This window comes from Carlito syrichta, unplaced genomic scaffold (genome assembly GCF_000164805.1).
Source record: "Carlito syrichta isolate Samal-C Ts95f unplaced genomic scaffold, Tarsius_syrichta-2.0.1 Scaffold301868, whole genome shotgun sequence".
NCBI classification, from domain to species: Eukaryota; Metazoa; Chordata; class Mammalia; order Primates; family Tarsiidae; genus Carlito; species Carlito syrichta.
In genome coordinates, this window is record NW_007245964.1 from 266,326 (window position 1) to 274,916 (window position 8,591).

General features: G+C 42.3%; 1 protein-coding gene across 1 annotated transcript in view; it reads left to right on the forward strand.

The window, feature by feature from the left end:
- TPGS2 (tubulin polyglutamylase complex subunit 2) overlaps nucleotides 1-8,591 on the forward strand; it is a 41,429-nt gene that overhangs the window by 26,117 nt on the left and 6,721 nt on the right. The gene's annotated exons all lie outside the window — the stretch shown is intronic.

An 8,591-nucleotide genomic window follows, 5' to 3' on the forward strand; every position in this document is an offset into this window, starting at 1 on the left:
TCCTGGCCACTGCAGCCTCGACCTGCTGGGCTCCGGCGATCCTTCCGCCTCAGCCTTCCGAGTAGCTGGAACTACAGGCGCGCGCTACCACACCTGGCTAATTTTTGATTTATTGTAAAGATGAGGTCTCCTCAAAGTTGCCCAGGTGGGTCTCGAACCCGCGGGCTCAGGCAATCCACTCACCTCAGCCTCCCAAGGTGCGGGATTACAGGCTGAGCCACCGAGCCCAGCCCAGAAATCATTTTACCATTGACAGATCGGGGTTCTAGACATCTAACTTGCCCACATGTGCCTATTTGACACAAGATAATTCTGAATACCTGCTCTCATCTCATGGAATTCCTATAGAGAAGGTTGCTCAGATTTTCAATTAGGAACATCTGTTTTTCCCCCTGCAGCCCTGGCAGTGGGCAGAAGCAGGACCTTCACTCTCCCTCCCAGCAGGGAATGTCAGAAGTCACTCACTCAACACTGAGGTCCCTGGGTGGCTGCAGTTTGGTGCTGAAATCCCGAAGGTTAGAGAATGAAGAGTTCTGAGGAAGGAGGTACAGGGGCCTGTACCATCTGCGCACTTCAGTCCCACCCGGCTCAATCTCTCCTGTCTCCTCTACCACAGTGACTGACCAGGCTTCCTTCCTTTGCGCAGCCTCTACCTGTTTATCAGCCCAGGGCTTCCTTTTCCAATACCCACGGGGAACTAAAAGCAGTCCCCAGAATGCTCCACCTGCACTTTTGTGCTGAATCGTTAATTTCAGTATTTATGAAATTTTAAGATTTATGTTCTGATTGATCACAATGGTGATAGATATTCTTGAAAAAGAGGCATCAGTCCTCCCGTCACCTGAGGTTTTCCACAGCCCCTGAGGAAAACCAGGGTGAAGAATTGGTCTTCAAGGATCGGGGAAAGCTAACTGACTGCTTTCCCACTTTTGTAGTTCAAAGTTTTGAAATATTAGTGCTGGAGAGGAGTCTGGGAGCATAAACTGAACTTCATGTTAATAGCTTACTCAGTTTACTTTAAAATAGTGACAACTTTGTGGTCCCAAAACTAACCAATACAACTCAGTGTGGCCATTTAAACATTTTTGGCACGTTTTAAATATGACATGCCTATGTCAAATCTTTCCTGTTTTAGGAGATATTTTGGTCCTTTTAATTGCTTAGATTATTATACTTCAGGCATTTTTAAATGTAATAGTTCATGGAGGCAAAAAAGGATAGAGGGACCAAGCTGTCAAGGACAATAGCTGGAGTTCAGTCTTCCAGAAGTACTTTTCTAGCCAGAACTGATCAAAAGAGGAATCCACAGCACCAGATTGGAGTCTCTAGAATTTGGCTGCTTCTCCAAGGCAAGGCAAGGCTGGAAGGAAATTGAGAGTCAAGTCATCTTCCATGGTGGCAGAGAGCCCTTCTTAGTTCTTGTGGAGCCCCTGAGTCACAGGATTTCTAAGTCAGTCCTGGTCCAGATCCAGATTCCACAGAGGAGTAGCAGAGGAACCAGGAGAACAGCAGTACCCTCACACCAGGGACAATCAAGTGGGAGTCCTCAAAAGGCTGTTGGTGGGAGGGGCTTCTGATGAGGAGAGGCTCAGGACCCTCTTCAGGAGGAGCAGAGCATGAAAGCAGGGCTGGCTCCATGACATGCAGATCCAGCATAAGATGAAGACGTGGCCTCTTCAAAATTCAGGATAACAGCCAGGCACAGTGGCTCACGCCTGTAATCCCAGCACTTTGGGAGGCCGAGGCGAGAGGATTGCCTGAGCTCGGGGGTTTAAGACCAGCCTGAGCAACATGGTGAGACCTCATCTCTACAATCAAAAAGCCAGGTGTTGTGGCATATGCCTATGGTTCTATCTACTTGGAAGGCTTAGGTGGAAGGATAACCTGAGCCCAGCAGGTCGAGACTGTGGTGGTGAAGACATGTCACTGCACTCCAGCCTGGCAACAGAGTGAGACTCCCACTCAAAAGGAAAAAGAAAAAAAAGCTGGTACTAGAACAATGTTTTCCCTTTCTTCCGTGGTGCCTCTCACAGCTTCTTATAGTGGTGTTTTTATTTGCCACTTACTGCTGCTTTAAGTAAAGAAAAATTAAAATGTTAAATTACTAGCATGCATTTTACTATTTATATTGTGCAATTCCAGTTTTTAAATGAAAATATGAGCATTTAACTCATGAAAATCACCAAAATCACACAATTTATATTTTATACCTTATGTATGTGTGTTTTATTCTTAACACAACAGTGGAAAGACCACACAAAACTAGCTCAACTGTTTTCACTTGTTGCACATTTTACCAACACTCTACACCTTCAGCTGATGAAGGAACAATAGACTGCCCTATGCTTTCCTTTTCTTCTGTGTCATAATTATCAGCATATGTGCTGGGTTAACACAGGAACATTACATGGGTAAGAAAGGCTATAATAGGACTCCTAGATCATTCATGTTTCTTAGAATGCTGTCGTCTCCTTTCTGTATTCCAAGCAAGTGTAGTACAAATGGAAAGCATGGCCTCTTGGGACTCTCGGAATCCCCTTTGCTGAGTTGTCACCATGAGATGCTTATCTCATTATTATTACAATGTAATAATAATAGAAATAAAGTGCACAATAAATGTAATGTGCTTGAATCATTCCAAAACTGTCACCTCCCCGAACCCCAAGTCTGTGGAAAAACTCTTCCACGAAATTGGTCCCTGATGCCAAAAAGGTTGGGGATTGCTGTATTAAGCTGTTCTGAAGTTTAATCTATTAATGGTTTAAGAGATTCTGTGCTAAGTAGCAGTGACTTTCCAGAGTGACATAAAGTCCCTCTCTCAATTGAAGACACAGAGAAGACAAGGCAAGATGACCAAAATTTCAATTGTGGGGTACTGGCATGAAGCACTCCACCTGAAAGAGGCTCTTCTTGTGAACCAGGGTTTCCCAGGGGGCTTGAGGTGGAGGCAGACTGGAGCTGGACTGTGGGAGTAAACTCCAGGTGTAAAGGCAGAGGAGGAGAGGTGAGGTAGTGTTTGGAAAGAGTGAGTGGTTCAGGAGAGTAAAGCCAGATAAGTCATGTAGAAAGTCAATGACTCAAAACAAAGGTTGGGGTCATATTAAGGAAGATGAGGAAAAGGAGGGACTAACTTTCCTGAGTTCTTAACTATACAGTAGCTCATTTAATGGTCACACTCCATAATGGAGGCTGTATGTTTATAAGACAATGCATGGCTGAAGAAACAGAATCCAGTCTGGATGGCTTAAGCCAAAGAAGGAAATATTATAGGATCCCAAGGATAAGAGCAAAAAACCTTGAACGGGCACCCACCCAGTGTCCAATCAACTGTAAAGAAGGGGCCTGAATTACACTGCACAAATATGGCTGCTGGGGACCCCACACGTGGGTGGCTATTGGACAGAAAAAAGTTAAGAGCATATATTGTAATCTCTATAGTAACTGCTGGAATATAATATAAAGCAGTATAGCTTAAAAACCAATGCATAAATTAGAATGGAATTATTTTAAAAATTAAAATAAATTTGAAGGAGTAAATAGGGATATGGATAAAACATAACTGGTCATAAGTTGACAATCGAAACCAAGTGATGGATATATGGGGATTTATTATACTATTCAATCTTTATAAATGTTTAAAAATCTCCCTAAAGAAAAGTTTACAAGAAATACATGTGTTTATACGGACACTAAAACGTCCCTTGGTCCTTCTATCCCAGTCATTATATATGCTTTACTGGATTAAAAACAGATTTTGAATTACTCTCCATGCAATAAAAGCAAAACCACCCAGGCCCATTAAGTAGCAAATTTCAGACTCAGTAAGCATCATTGTCACTATTTCAGTGGATTACAAATCCTGATGCCTGGAACCTTTCCTGGAAATTTTGATTTAGTAGGTCTGGAGGGGGATTTAGGTATCTTTCTTTCTCACATGCTTCCAGTGACAATGGTGCATGTCAGCTTTAAGGGCTAGATTGTGGATTGTCATGTGCAAGCTGCCCCCTTCATTCCTGTCTTTGGCTTGGTTACCTTTCTGGAGGCAGTGTGATGATGTGGCACTTTAAGCACAGTCTTAACTACATGAAGGCATTACGAGGCATTCTGCCATTTATTCTCATCTCATGACTCCAGCACTGTCTTTTTCTTGGGCAGTTGATTTATAGCAGAGCCCGTTACCATCTTAATTGCTTTAGTTTCAAAACATAAATCTTATGAGTGTTTTTACCCTTTTTAACCCACTCAACCTCCATGTTGTTAAGCCTATTGCTACGAGTGCTCTCTTCCTCCTCCTCCACCAGGAACAGCACCTGGGTGAGTGACCTGTGTGGCCACACAGAACCCCTGCTTGGCAGGGGCTCACACTTGGTTTAGTGCCTTCTGTCACTGTCTTGACATTCTTCATTTTACCTTTGAACGTGTATTCTGTAAGTAAAGTCTTATGGGACAATGGAATGGGGACAAGAGCAGTGAGATACGTGTGCCCAATCGTGTACTTCCTACATGCACAGAATTCCTTTGGCCGGGGATGAGCTGGAGTTCAGAGAGATTCAAAGTGAGTATGAGATAAGCATCTTATGGTGACAACTCAGTAAAGGGGGTCCTGAGAGCCCCAAGAGGCCGTGCTTTCCATTTCAATTGTGTGGTACTAGCATGAAGCACTCCACCTGAAAGAGGCTCTTCTTGTGGACCAGGGTTTCCCAGGGGTCTTGAGGTGGAAGCAGACTGGAGCTAGACTGTGGGAGTAAACTCCATGTGTAAAGGCAGAGGAGGAGAGGCGAGGCAGTGTTTGGAAAGAGAGTGAGTGGTTCAGGAGAGTAAAGCTTTCCTGCAACTAGATGGGCCCATCTGGGGGTGATGGGAGACTGACACCCAAAGTGTGTTGCTTATGTCTACTCCATAATGACTTTTTGTTTGCTGTCACTGCAAAAAACCCTGCTTCATAAAGATAGGATGTTGGAAATGGAAATAGGCTTTTCAGTGCTTTTGTAGCAATCTCAGGATATTTCACATTGATTTTAGTCCAGACCCTAAAGAGATTTGAAGCGTTCTCAAACATACTTTTAAGGCCACCTCACTTGAAATCTTAAGCCATGATCCTCTTCTAGCATGGACAAAGTTGATTCACCTGGCTTATTCACAAATGGCTCATGCATCCATTCCTTCCCAGTTCAGGGATATTTTGTGGTCGGGAAGTAATGCTCAAAATCTTTTGAAGGCTGAGATAGGTGATCATGCCCCAGCTGGGAGAAAGAAGACCCAGACTCAGTCTCTTTCAAAATCTCTGCTAATGTCTGAAACACATCAAAAATCCTAGTGTTCACTCCTCGCCCCCAGAATTCCAGTTTGACTTTGAATGTAGCCACTTTATCTGCCAACTCGAACACAGTTGTTATTCTCCCCTGAAGTGACATATTGTGTTTGTTGAGTGGGCTAAATATATCACACAAGTAAGCAAATTTTGCAACCCATTCTGTGTCACTGAAATGTGCTACTAGTGGTGACTGTTTTTCTAAAAGAAATCTCTGTAGTGGCTCTTGTAACTCAAAAACTCTGGCCAATGATCTACCTTTAGAGAGTCATCTCACTCCTCTGTATAAGAGAAATGTGTGCTCTGCATTCATCTCCTCACAGAGCTGAGCAAACAGGTTAAGGGCATGTACTTTAATGTGGCTGATAATCACATCTTACAAAACATTGTTAAATTCAGGTGATGTTTTTTGGCTAGCCAGCATTTTTCTATGGATGACACAGTGCATAGACTCACATTCAGAAGCAATCTCTTTGAACCAAGTAGTGAAACCAGAAAGCAGTCCAGTCATGGTAGCCGCTCCATAGTTGCATATCTGACACAAAATAACCAATTCAGTTTTCCTGATATGTAATCATTCAAAGACTTGAATAGTTCTTCAGCTGTGGTATTGGTTGGCAACAAAAGTGCACATATCCTCATGCACATCTGAAAAATATATCGCATAAATATTGTTGCCTTGTCAACATTGGTATACTTGTCAACCTGGATTATGTACCATGACTCATCAATCTTCTGCTCTAACAATTGTGCCCCAATATCCTCTGCTAGTTCAATAATTCCTCTAGTTATGGTACTAGTCAAAAGAGGAACACATGCCACCTTTTGAGCTACAGCTTCTCCTAAAAGTTCATTACAGATATCCTCAGCAGCAGTCAGGATCAGCTCTTCACCAATAGTAAAGGGCTTCTTAGCTTTAGCAATGTGGTTAACTGCTGAAAATGATGCTCTCAGTACAGATACATTTGATGAAATGATGGCCTTCAATAACTGCTTCGGTTCTTCGTGTTGGCATTTTTTTCTTTGAACAATTCCAAAGGCCGTTCTTTTAATGCAGCGTGCTTAGTCTCTATGTGACGAAACAATTTGGAAGACTTCATGGTTTTATTGGCTAGCTGGTCACCACATGTTATACAAAGTGGGCTTTGAGAATGCGAATCACCTATTGCAATAAACCCATAATGTAAGTAGGACTCTTGGTATTTTCTTTTAAATGCAGCTTTCTTTTTGCTGGCAGTCTTAGAGTCTTCTACTGTCTCATCATTGAGTTTTTCCCCTTTTTCAAAGAAGCTCTCCAGTGACGTTTGTTTCTTACTCATTTTGGCTAGGGTTGATTTGTGGCCAAAACTGTGACTGAGACAAGTGTACACTATGGAAAAGAGGCATGGATGGAAGTGGCAAATAAAATAATGGGCAGACCACACACAGACTAAAATAAGTGTCAGATTCTGATTCTGCTACCAGATGCAGCTGTACAATTGAAGTACATTAACTCACTTGCCACTCACTGATAGGGTTCTGATATGAGTCTGCAAGCAGTTGATTTATTATGGTCTCTGTGCAGTCAAACCTCACTGTTCATGTTAATCTGTATTTGCAGCTGCTCCCCAGAGCTAGTATCACTGCCTCAGCCCCACCTGAGATTATCAGGCATTAGAGTCTCCCAAGGAGCATACAACCTAGATCCCTCACATGTGCAGTTAACTGTAGGGGCCACGCTTCTATGAGAATCTAACACCACTGCTGATCTGACAGGAGGCAGAGCTCAGGCAGTAATGCAAGTGATGGGCAGTGTCTGTAAATACAGATGAAGCTTCGCTTGCTCACCTGCTGCTCGAGCACCTCCTGCTATGCAGCGTGGTTCCTAAAAGGCCACAAACCAGTACTGGTCCTTAGCCTAGGGGTTATGAGGGCACCCCTGAGTTAATACATAATTTTGTGCTAAATTAAGAGCTGCCTCATACTTCAGGACACACCAATAGGAATAGACAACCAAGCAAAATTAATGAGAAAAAAAGTTGTGAAAACACTCTTCATGTAAATGTTTAAACAAATTGCAAAGAAATAGTTGCTACTTTATTTTAGTGCCAGAACACCCTAATTCAGTTCACAGATCATCTTTGTCAGAAAACCCTGCCATAATGTAATATGCTACCAGTATGCCAATGTCTTGGCATCTAAGCATTGTCTCCCAGACTACCTCTTGCCATTCACTGGCTGCAGCTCAAAAATCTTTCAGCAGACAGTGTGCCTTATTTCATAGTTTTAGAAAAGGGATCTTTGTCATGACACCTCCTTATGTTCTCTACATCTAGCACCAGGCCCTGTCCACTGCCACCCTGGATAAATGCAGCAAGCAAAATGAATGAGACCATCTAACTGGATGTGTTCAGTATCCAACCAATTATGTAGTCTCTCATGGATAAGATGGTGTGAGCAGGACTCTCAGATGATAAAGGTGAAATGCGGTAGTGAGGACCAGCCAAAGGGTGACATGGCAAAAACAAACAACATGAGCTGAAATGGAGCTTTATAAAGCTTGATTGCAAGTTGGATGCAGCAGTTGTTGATGTGTGCTCTGCCACAGCATATATCACAATCACAAGGTTATACCCACAGGTCTGATGTGGACGCTGCTGAGGACGGCTTCTGGGTGGGCTATGTCAGCAGAAGAGAGTATATTTGATAGTATCAACCACCGCACGGAATTCTGTAAGGAAAAAAATTCCCAGGCCTCAGAACACAATGCAGGGTGCAGGGAGGACATAGGTTCTCAGACATTGTTTCAGTTTCTTGACTGAGTACACTGTAGTCCAAAGCAGCTTTATACAAAATTAAATTAACATTAAAAACTACCTTTATGTAAAAATGAATAAACAGCAACAACTTACAAAGGTGTATTCTTTCAGACTTGGACTAATACAGTCGCCACAAATTTAAAATGAATTAAAATTCCATTCCACAGTTTCTCTAGCCACACTGCAAGTGTTCAGTAATCACATATGTCTGGTGGCTACCATATTGGATAGTCATATATAGAATGTTTCCATCATCATAGAAAGTTCCACTGGGCAGCCCTTTCTTAGAGCATGCATGGCTTGTTTTTACATTACAATTTTCAGAATAATTCTGCTGAAAAGCCTTTTTAGATTACACTTTATTCAACAAAGAACAGGGATATTTACCTAATCTTAAGATACTTTTTTTCCTAAAACACAGCATCCATTTCATATATATATATATATATATATATATTTTTTTTTTTTTTTTTTTTTTTTTT